General features: G+C 35.8%; 1 pseudogene; it reads right to left on the reverse strand.

The window, feature by feature from the left end:
• Positions 1 to 248: 248 nt before the first annotated feature.
• LOC142544395 (disease resistance protein RPP13-like) lies at positions 249 to 5,630 on the reverse strand (annotated as a pseudogene).
• Positions 5,631 to 11,981: the final 6,351 nt, after the last annotated feature.

Below are 11,981 nucleotides of genomic sequence, written 5' to 3' on the forward strand. Positions count from 1 at the left end.
AATATATAAATTTAATCACTCTTATTAAAATCATACCAAACATTAAATATAATATCCTACATCTTGTTTATCCTTAACTTATCCTTATATTATATGTTTATCCTATCATGTGTATCAAACTATGTCTCAGAGAATTAGAAAGCATAGTTTATTGCGATGTGTTAGTTTGATCAAAATTTTGATTTTACGGATTCAGAATGAGAAACTGTCATCTCAGTCAATCTAATTGAGGATGCTTTATATATGACATGTCACTTGGCAAGAGTAACATGAAGCTAAGAATTAGGGGAGCACTTTTACAAATAATATCTCGTAGATTTATCGGTGCTACACTCTTTTTCTTGATCAGAACTACTTATGATAGAATAAGTCTGGTCTCTCTTGACGAAATGAGTGGAATATTAACGGGGTTTTTTTTGGATGCCCGCTCCAGGCTGGGCCTGAGCCAACGGCCTCTTGTGCGTCGCCTCAGGTCCTGTCTTGAGAATCAGAGGCATTATGCGAACTTGAAGAACATCGTTTCCCAGGTTCTCTTGTTCCTCTATTATTTGACTCACGGAATCCTGGGCTTTCATGTGGGAAACTTGCACTCTTAAGTTCTGAAGCGTAGGTATATCCCCCACGCTCGATGGAACCTCTTTCAGCTTGTAACACCAGAGGATCAGCGTCTCCAGACATGGAAAGTGGGTACTGCTTTCGACCCTCCATTCCATCAGGTCTATGTTTCTTATTTGCTGGTATTTTAGTGCAAGAAATTCCCCTTCGGTTGTTTCCCCCTCCTTCCCCGCAAATGAGCCTAGCAGCAGTTTGAGAACTTCAAGATTTGGTAAGCAGCCGATTATGGACATCTTCTCCCATGGGATTTTACAGCCCGTCAAAGTGAGCTTCCTAAGCCTTTGGGGAAAGGCAAAATTTGTATCTACACTTCCGAATCCCAAGCCATACAGCTGCAAATTTAACACTTCTAGTTCTTGCAGGTGGACTAGATTGCCGAGGCAAAACTTTGCCCAGCCTTCTCCAGGTTCATTACAATCGTATTCGAACTTCAGTTTCTTTAGATTTGGAAAGCCTTGTATTGCCTCCTTGGTGAATTTGAAATTCAATACACCAGAAAAGGTTTGTAAGTTTTCTAGAACAGAAGAAGTTCCTCCGAGCCCATCACCAGGCGGAAAACAGAAGGCAGTTTCTTTTGTCAAGACAAGATGCCTCAACTGTGTCATTTTCCAGATTTCCAAGGGCAGAATCACTTTACCCGAGTGGCCGATACTCATAATGTCCCGTTTGATAATCAGAGTTTGGAGATGCTGGAGCTTGGAGATGGATGGAGGAATCTCGCATTTACTGCTTTGAAACAAGATAAAAGAAAGGTACCTCAAGTTAACTAGTTCGAAGATCTCATCAGGGAAATACTTGGGATCTAGAAGTACTTCGTCCACCACCCTGAGTGACTTAAACTGCGAAGCAATAGATGGTAGGAGATAGCTTTCTGAGCCAAAACATAGAAGTGTATGAATAGAGGAGTTGTGGATATCGGTCAACTCAAAATTCACATAGTCGGCACAAATACTCAGGCGACATGGGCCTTCGGCTATTTTTAAAAGAATACTTTTCTTGTTGTCCTTGTTGGTAAAATGCTGAAGAAACCTTTCTTCTCGACCCTTTTTTATGCTTAAATCCCTTAAGACATCATGGATTCTGCAAGATTTCATTCCCCCATTAGATCTAGTACCAACTACCAAAACGAGGCTTCTCTTGAGTCTTGACAAGATCCTCCAAGTACTCCTCCGCCAACTCTTCCAAGCTTTTGGGCTCTACTGGTTCTAGAAAACCGTCAGCAACCCATAATTTAATGAGCTTTTTGGTAGGAATATGGTAATCTTCTGGAAAAACTCCCATATACAAAAAGCACGCCTTAAGCTGATGAGATAAGTTATTATAACTCAAAGAGAATATACCTGAGAATTGATCATCGTTTACCGTCGATGCTACATTAAGATTTTCGGCGACATCCTCCCAATGTTCTCTCGTATTGTTAGCTTTCAGTAGTCCAGTGATGACGATAATCGCAAGCGGGAGTCCTTTGCAGTTTCTTGCAATGGATTTACCAATTTCTTCCATATCATGATGTTGGATCTGGGTTTTCTACGTGCCCAAACGCAGCGGAAGTTTAAAAATTTTTATTTTATTTTGACAATCAAAATATGTTTTGCTTTGGGACGCTCGTATGATTTAACAAAAACATTCATAGGATGTTAAATAATTATACATTTGGTGAATAATTTCACTTTGGCACCAACTACTCCGGTATTAGCGGACATAGCTCTTGTTGTAAATCCCTACGAACGTTCTTCGATCTACTTCTTTAATCTTCGAATCAGGTCCACGACCGGATTACTTGTTCCTCTTCTAATTTGCACTAGAAAATTAAAAGATCTATTGCGTAGAGATAAAACATGAAGAGGAAATCAACTTCTTGCAACAAGAAAAATAATTTTCGAGAGCAGCACTCCATTCTTGGGAAGAGCCGAAAGTCTTCCTCTAATTTCGGATGCCTCTGTGTGCGTAATAAGAATCAAAATTCTATTCATTGTTTCTAAATTTCAATTTACTTAATTAAATAGCTTAATTAAGTCAATTAAATATTCTAAACAATATCTGCATGCCAAATAAAAGCCCTTTTTGATTTCTTGTCAAATCACCTTGCAAATCTCGATTTTCCTTTTATGTATAAAGCATCGGTGGTCCATTCTCAAAGCAATATAAATATTATGTTAATTGAATCAACTAATTGTAATTTCTTTAATTAATCATATTAATTAAGTTAATAAATTTCAATAAATCTTTGACTCACGAGAATGGCACACTACTAATCATGCATTAACATTTTGTTTGTGTGCAAGTTTTAAAATTATGGTATCATGAATATCTCCATATTACATAAATCAATACCATATTTTATAAAACTTAATGGGCTATATTTTAACTCAATCAAAATATAATTCAACTACTAAAGCCCACTTGAACTTTAATAAATTAGCATGATGAGCTTATACTCTTACAAGCCCATGATTCATGCTCACATTACATTAATATCATCATAATCCCGATCGGTGATCAAATATCATCGATTTGACAGTTCGAACTTGTTTGTTATTATGATGCACACTATAATATCGAGATCACCAATGTCTAAATATGGCAGGTGCACTCCCTTTGATTGTTTTAGCAGTCATGCTCTCAAAATTTCTATAAGCTTTTATAAACTTTATTTATAAGCTTATCAATTGATCATATCAAACTTATTTCTTATAAATTCAACTCATTGAATTTATTATCTCAACGTTTTCTATAAATTTGAATTTATTATCTCAACGGGAGCAAGTAAACCAGTGCTTGTGTGACCCTCAATGGTTCAGGGATACAGCTAGCCGTGGGTTCACAACTCTTTGTGATTCAGGACATAATCCTTTATTCGAGCTTACCCTAGTTAGCCCCATTCTTTTCATCAACACCTTGATCAAGAATGTCAGAACTCATTTCTGATTGTACCCATCGGATCATGGTAAGAGCGTCTAGTAGCATCGCCCCATGATCCCCTAGGTATCACTGATAGTGCCTGCAAGAACCAGTCGATTATGATTAACGTACAGTACGGTCCCTTCATCTCATATATCCGATCGAATCTGCAACCATTGGTTCATCGAGGGTTGCATAATAATTCGATAACTATGTGATAACTATAATAGTGGCATCGCGTGTACTATTTGAAGAACTCCTTCTCCAACGTACATCTCGCACTCTGGCCAGAGATTCCATGCACTATTATTTCATCAGATCACATAGGATATCCACACCCGTAGGTGAGCGGTGAATCCCCGACTACAATGCACTGGCTCCTATATGTGCCGCAACTATACCCAACCTCGCCACCTGATGACTCTCCTGGAGCCGGTAAACGAGTCAAAGCACAGCCCTAGCATATAGAGCCTCAGTGTTGTCCCGGGTCGTAAGGACTAATGGTGTACAATCATAACCACAGACTTATCATCTCGATGAATGATAACCACTTGGAAAGTCCGAGGGAGGGTTGTTCGGTATAATCATCATATGACTACCCATCTGTATGTTTGGACATCTCTATGCCCTTACCAAGAAACGCAGTACACAACATCACAGATGCTAGTCTCGAGCTCAAGCGACCTTTATCCATGTTTTAGGCGGCTGAATCGACTAGGAACGAATTTAGAATATGCAGTGTTTACAAATGAGTTTCAACATCGAATTACGATTCATTTGTATTAAAGCATAATCAAGGACTTTATCTATGCTGTTTGCATGGGTATACAGATAAAGTATAACGAAACCATTAAAAGTAAATTATATTAAAATAAAGATTGTTTATTTCACTTGAGTCAATAAATTCTCTAGCCAACCGTTGGCTTGCAGGACATCTACTCTAACACATGACTGGGAGGACACTCGGATGTAAAAGCCTTTTTACAAAAGAGGGCCCAACTTCGATCTTCATCCAAGAATCGCATCTTGTGAAGAGGGCTGTTGGAATCGACGGTCGAAGCTACATCCGACAACCTCGTCGTAAGAATCACACGGCTGCCGATATAGTCGTCGGGGAATGCCCTTCGGACTTTATACCAAACTTCTGCATGCCACATATCATCCATCACGACGAGATATTTCCTACCTTTTAAACTTTTGTACACACGTTCGATTAACAACTCAACTTTCTCATCAATCGGATCTTCCACAGAAAGGATCCTTCCAAGAATATCTCGCACACAATATTCTTGGGATACCGTCACCCAATGACGGATATCAAAGTAGTCTATAGTCAACTGATCTTCGTAGACATTTCTAGCGAGAGTAGTCTTACCAATACCTCCCATGCCGATAATCGGGATGATCTGTAGATTCTGCTCATCTCCCACGACCCGATCCTTTATTTGAATCAAGTCTTCGTCGACTCCCACCATGGACTCTTGGCCAACCAGTGCACGTCTTGATGCAGCCGACAGAGATGAAGATTCGGCAGTACTGGCAGGCAACTCATCTCCTTCCACCATTACTTCCTACGTCTTCTTCACCTCTGCCACGAAGGAATTAACTTCGTCGATGCAATGTTGGAATGCTTGAATTCTTGCAAGAAAAATGAGGTTTTCATTGACCATATTATTTACACATAAGCCAAACAATTAGATCTACGTTCCAACACCTTCATCTTCTAATTCACATCTACCACGACGGAATTAACTCTGTCGATACAATGTTGGAATGCATGAAACTGCTCTTCGATCATCTCGAGTTGAATCTTCTTGCTTTGAGACGTGGGATTGAGTTATAGCTTTCGCTTGATACGCAACACCCCGGATTCGAACTTCCAAGTCGCGGATAGTCTGGCGACAAAAATCTTGCAAGAAAATGAGGTTTCATCGAGGGATCTCATCTTTTCTTCCGGGACACAGAAGAAAAGTTGGATTGGAGATTAGGCAAGGGAAGCTAGAGATGCAGATAACACAACAAGATCTGATAAATTGGAGCAAAGGGTCTTACAGAAAAGCTTGAACTGGAGAGACTTTGATAATGGACGAGAAAGCATCCATGAAATGGAGTACAACTTGGGTCCACCTCTTGACTTTTTTATTTTATCATTATTTGACCTATTTTATATAATTTATAGAAATAACAAACTTGCCATAACTTCCTATTCTCAAACATAATTTTCTCCTTACTTCAATTTCTTCAAATTTTTATTTGATCGGAATGCCGTCGAATTGTATCCATCAAGTTTTACGGACCGCTCATCAGAGCCTTACCATGCAATCACAACTGATGGTTCCTAAAGTAGATTCCTTCAACAACACCTAATATACTAACAGCACCTAGCACAACCGTGCTCGTTTCCTACATCAGAATGTATAGTAAAGTAGCTCAATTTGAAAATAATACGTAAGAAAGACAATAATCTTTCTCTTTTTATTGAAACATACAAATTATTATTACATAGTAACTTTCTGTAGATGGAGATAAACTTGTTTAGCTACTTATAATAGCCGGAATATAATACATAAATTTAGAAAGAGAAATATTACCTGAAATGGAGAAGCTGCATATTTATTAGTACATACCTTAGATTTACCTTTGTCTTTATGAGTTCTAAGGTTGATCTCTCTCTCTTAAATTTCGAAGTGAAGGATTGACTTGAAGACTTGATATAAGAATATGGAGTATCAAATTTTGTTTTGAACGACTCATCTGGAGATAATCCCGACTTAACATATGTGCTAGAGGTATTTGAATCCCCTGCTCCAAGTATAGAGTCTTGTATTCGAAAACTCTCCATTTGTGAAACCAGTGTCTTTTCAATACCTTGAAGGATATGCCTTTGTATTACAAACCATACCTGGGTATAATCCTATAAACATCTTGTAATTTGATATGTGAAAATTCTATTATCGGCTTGTTGTAGCCTATCCGCAACTTCTGCATTTAGGGCAAGCTTGTTGAACTCGTTTTGAAACATTTCATGATGTTCTCTCAAATGCCTATGCATTTTTATGATGACATCTATATCACCGATGTCCATCTCTTGTTAAAAAATCTGCAATAATGTTTTCATGATATTTATAATGATAATATCAAAAATATAATTATGACATAAAGCTTACCACCTTAAGATTCTAGCCTTCTCAGGTTTAGGTTTGATTTTATTATTTAAGAAAGCTTTTATTTCGGTATTAACATCCTTTAAAGTAAATTTCTTTGCTAGTAAAAAATGACCATTAATTTTCAAAACCATTTTTACTGTATAAAATTCTTTTTCGTTGATATGTCATCTTATGCTTTCTGCTTCTGAGAATGAACCATTGCAATACATGAATGGTTGTTCTCCTTCCTGTGTGAACTTTGTTAAAACTGATGTTCACCAATGATCACTGACATCTATATATAATACCAGATCATCTTATCTTAAGGGATAACCATTTTTGGAAGATTTTTATAAATCTCTTTTAGCTAGCTTAACCGTTTTGTGCATTCTAATGTCTATATAAATTTTGCATTTTTTCAATAATGGACTAAATACTTTTCTGTGTTTAGCTAGGTTTTTAATGAACTATTTAAGCAAAATTAACAACTCTTAAGAAACTTTTAACTCGTTTTTTTTTTTCTTTTAGTATATTCGGAAAATTTAGCACCTTTTGAACTATGTTTTCTTACAAAATAATTTCCAACTCATCGATTTATATTCTGAGGAATTCAATTTTTCTTGTAGCAATGATTGCATTATTTTCAGATTAAACCAATCCCTCTTTCTTACAAACTTTAGAGAAAATCTGTAAGTATTTGATATGTTATTCTATATTTTTATATTCTATTAAAACATCATCAATATAGACAGACATGAATTTGAAATAATCCTTAAATAGATTATTCATGTTCTTTTGAAATATATTGGATGAATTACCAATTTCATTGACAAGAATTCTCAAATATAGTGTCCTTGTAGTGTTTAGAAATTTGTGAATTTCTTGATTTCTTCTTGCATCCGGACTTGATAAAAACCAGATTTACCATCGAATTTAAATAATATTTTGGCGATGCGCATGCAACTGATAAAATGTTCTCCACCGGTTATAAAATACTCAACAAACTCCAAGATTTTATTAATTTCTCGATAATTAATAACCAACATGTATTTGTTTATTTTGACCTCACCATGATTTTTGAAACGTCCACTACTCGTTTTTTTAAAAGTACTAGAATTTTTTTTTAAATCCTCTAAGAATTGGCCGAACACTCACAAATATATAAAATTATTTTTGCACAATTTTTAAAATAAAACAACCATTTAGTATCAAAGAAAATAGTCAAATCGTCTAATATTTTACCAAACCTAAAAAACAATAAATTTGAAAAGTATAGGCTATACTAAACCTCTCAAAAACCCCTCAAAAAATAAATAAAAAGTCGTAAAAATCATTTAACATAAACATAAACATAAATGCGGAAAAGTAGAAGCGCTAGGTCCTCGGGTCATGTGCATCTCCAATCCAGTCAGATCAGGCATCCAAGCCTCACTCAACAAATTATCATACTCACCTGCATCAATCACACCTAACGAGTCTAAAGACTCAACACATCATATTCTTGATACCAAATAATACGTATAAAACCACAAGTAACAGTGAAAATACTTTTACGTAAAAATAACATTTTCATGACATGTAAAAACTTCGAACATAAACATTTCATAAACATTTTTATATCATCCTCAACATATGCATATACATATTATCATCAACATATACATATTTATTTTTCCTTTCGTTGAATTCAGATCGTTAATTGTAACTTTCATGTTCGTCTACGTATTGGACGATGGATCCATCTACATGTAACCACAGTACTGGGCGGCGGGGACATCAGCGACACTCTCACCCATCAATTGAGCCTTGGTCTTACGTATTAACATATCATCGTATTCGTATTCGTATCCATGGAAATACGATCGTCGGGCTCCCACTGGGACCTTCACCCTCACGATATCTCCAACGTTTCATCGTATTAGTCACAATTACTTCACTTCCTTCAACGTTTCATATTCTCATCATTTTATAAAATTTACATATGCATATAACGTTTTTTTTCGTTTAAACCAAACATGCAACGTACCTTTTAAATGTCCATAATAAATCATAAAATCAATAAATATTTTAAAATAAATATTTGAACATATAAAAATCCATGAATATTTAAATAAACATATTAACATATAAAACAGGAAAATCAGAGCAATGCCATGACGTTTACTAATTTTCGGGCGTAAAATGACTGTTTACCCCTAGACGTAAAATTTCACGTTTTTGAGTTTTTCTTAATTTCCTTGACTCTAACATGTCTCAAATAATTATTTAAGCTTAAATTAAATTTTCTATAATTTTATTTAGCTTAAATACTAGACTTTTTAAGTAATTCGTAATTATTCGTTTTTAATGCGTTTTAATCTCAAATAATTTCAAACTTTAATATAAAATTCTTAAATTCAAAACTTATACTTTTTATATTATTTTAGCCCTCGTGAACCATGAGTCGACCCCCGTGAGCCATGTTTCGATTTATTTGTTCATTGAAAACCCTAACTTGACCCATAAGTGTTATCCCGAGCCATGTTCCGATTTTCTCGAGCCACACCTGAACCATGCTGGACCGAATCCTGACCAGCCCCTCTAGGAACCCTCTTGGACCAAGGAACCAACAGACTTGACCCCTAGCTTGAAACCGAAGCCACACTCCCAAGTGCAAGCTGCGGCCTAGAGTCCCACTTGGCATGGACACCTCAAACTCGCGCCTAGGATCTAGCCCGCCTCCCAGCCCATGGACCAGGCCCTTTTTCACCCTCCTAGGACTTTAAGGACCTAACCTAGCCCCGCCCAAATCCCCTGGCCGAGCCAACAACCCTGCACAAGCCGCTGTACCCTGCGTGTCTCCCTTGTGCCTCTCGCTAGGACTCCCCCAGCCCTCTTGACTCGAGTCCTAGCATGGCTAGGACTCCTTATTGACCCCTCACGTGACTCTAGCCCAGCCCTAGGTCCAACCGAGACCCAAGCCAAGCACAAGCCACGAAACCCGAGCCCTTGACACCCGACAATAGATTTCAGTTTCCAGTTTATTTTCTTCATGCTTGCAGCGTATTTGGTGTGTGTCTAGGACCCTAAATCGTGTAAAAGACCATGCTTGATCATGTCCTAATCATGGCAGCCCTTTTATGCATGTAAGCAACAAAATTTGGATAAAAAATCATGCTTTGAATTTCATGTTGTGCACAAAAACGAAAATAAATAAAAGTGTCACTTGTTTTTCACACAAATCATACATAATTTCATATTATGGTGTGATGATAAGTGAAGGAAAGAAATATGCGTGCCTTTGCGTATTTAACGCACGATTATTCGTTGACGATTGAAGAACGACGACACGAAAATCCTTGGCTTGATTTTTCCCTTGAAGGCTTCGAATTTTCTCTCAAAACTATGGTGTGTGCCGTGTATTTGGTTGGAGAGAATCTGCAGCTTGTTAGGAGAGTGGGCGTGGGGTTGTAGGGTTTAATGGGGAGGGTTTTGTATATTATATAGTTTAATTACTCACTAATTAATCTTAGAACCATTATTGCTTAATTAAAATATAAAAATTATCTTGTTTAATAAAGTTTGTGAATTTATTCGTCGGTTTGTCAAAACGTTTGTATTTTTGTTGAAAAACCAACATTGATAAAATTTACGTCCCGGCGTATAAAATCACCTCAGAACCCCTTATTTTCAAAAATAGGAAAAAAGCATCAATCACATTTTAAATAATTAAAAACAATTATTTAATAAAAATATTTTCTATTTTTTCAGCCCTCGGTCTCCGTTCGTTTATCGCAACTCAAATAATCCTCAAAAATATATTTTAATGCATGTACGTAGAAAAACTTCTAAAACGTCACACAAATGTGTCACATAATCAATTAAGTAATTAAAATCATTTATTTAACCATTTTTCATATTCCCTAGATTTGCAGGCAATTGGATTACGTCTTCTTAATTTTGGACCTTACACTTTCTTACCTTAAAATCTGGAGTGCTGTATCAAGATATTCCTACTTTGATTAGTCCAAAGTCCAAATGTTCCTTGATAATAATATGTATGTCCTTTTGACCAATTATGTTCATCGGGATAGGCTTGCATCGGACAAATTCACACTATTTGTCTTCCTTGATTTTAAGGCTGGGTTTGAGTTGATTTTTATATTACCATGCCAAGGGATCTTCATTGTAATTTTTTTTGATCATTTTCATTATATCTTCTACGTATACTTTTAATTCAAACTCTACCTCATTCTGACGTAGAGCTATCTTGAGGAATTCTATTTCTTCTGGTTGGAGTTCTTTGGGTTTAGAATTTTTTCCTTCATCACCACGCTTACTGCTAAACTAGATTGACAATTTTCTATAAAATGATTCTCTTAGTATCTCGACTATGATTTTGTGATCACATGGTATTGTGAATACTGATATTCTAATATCATTTTCTTGTGTATAAGATTTAAAAATTTGTAGGAAATTGTTTCATAACATAATGTCAGCTCCTGTATCATGAAAATAAATCATTGGTGTTTTTACCTTGTACCAAGATGTTTGTCCGGCCTCTTCGATTAATATTTCTATCATCTTAATTCTTTTACACAAGATTAAGATTCTCTTGGAGAAATCTTGCCCATCAATCTGAGATAATTATTCTTTCATTTTTGTTTGAAAAAACTTCTCTTTTTGCTGTACAGATTTCAGCTCCTGAATCAATATTGACAACAAAATATTATGTCTTATATTGTTCATATAACATCTCTACTGGGATGTATATAGAGAATGAGCTATTGGTCATTGGATTTTCTACATTCTATCATCTGCCATGAATTTCATTCCATTCTCCAACTGTTTCCAAGGTTTATATTTCTCGAGAAACTCTAACCCAAGAACCAATTGATCTGGTTCTTTTACTGGGATTCCTTTGATGTGAACTTTCAATTCTCAGATATTGATCATATCTTTGTAAATTCATATCATAGGTTGTTTCAAATATTATATAATATTATAACGATATTGATTTTTTTGTCTTATAATATTAAATACTATTTCGACTTCCCTCCATTCTTCTGGACATATAAGTTTTCCTACTGTCGAATTTTTTTGTTCTTGGTAAGACTTCTTGGACAAGGGTTTTTCCCACATGTAACTTGTTATTCTATCTCCTTGAAAGGATAATCTTCTTTGTTCCAATATAAGACTTTGGCTCCTTTGTAGAATAGGTTTGTCTTGGATTTGTATATCCGTTTCTTGTATTAAAGAAAACTCTATCTTTTTGGATAAATTTCTTGAGCAAGTTTTCCAAATATTTATGGTATTTCAATAAACTCATTTATAATAAAC

This window comes from Primulina tabacum, chromosome 5, assembly GCF_025594145.1.
Source record: "Primulina tabacum isolate GXHZ01 chromosome 5, ASM2559414v2, whole genome shotgun sequence".
Classification (NCBI taxonomy): Eukaryota; Viridiplantae; Streptophyta; class Magnoliopsida; order Lamiales; family Gesneriaceae; genus Primulina; species Primulina tabacum.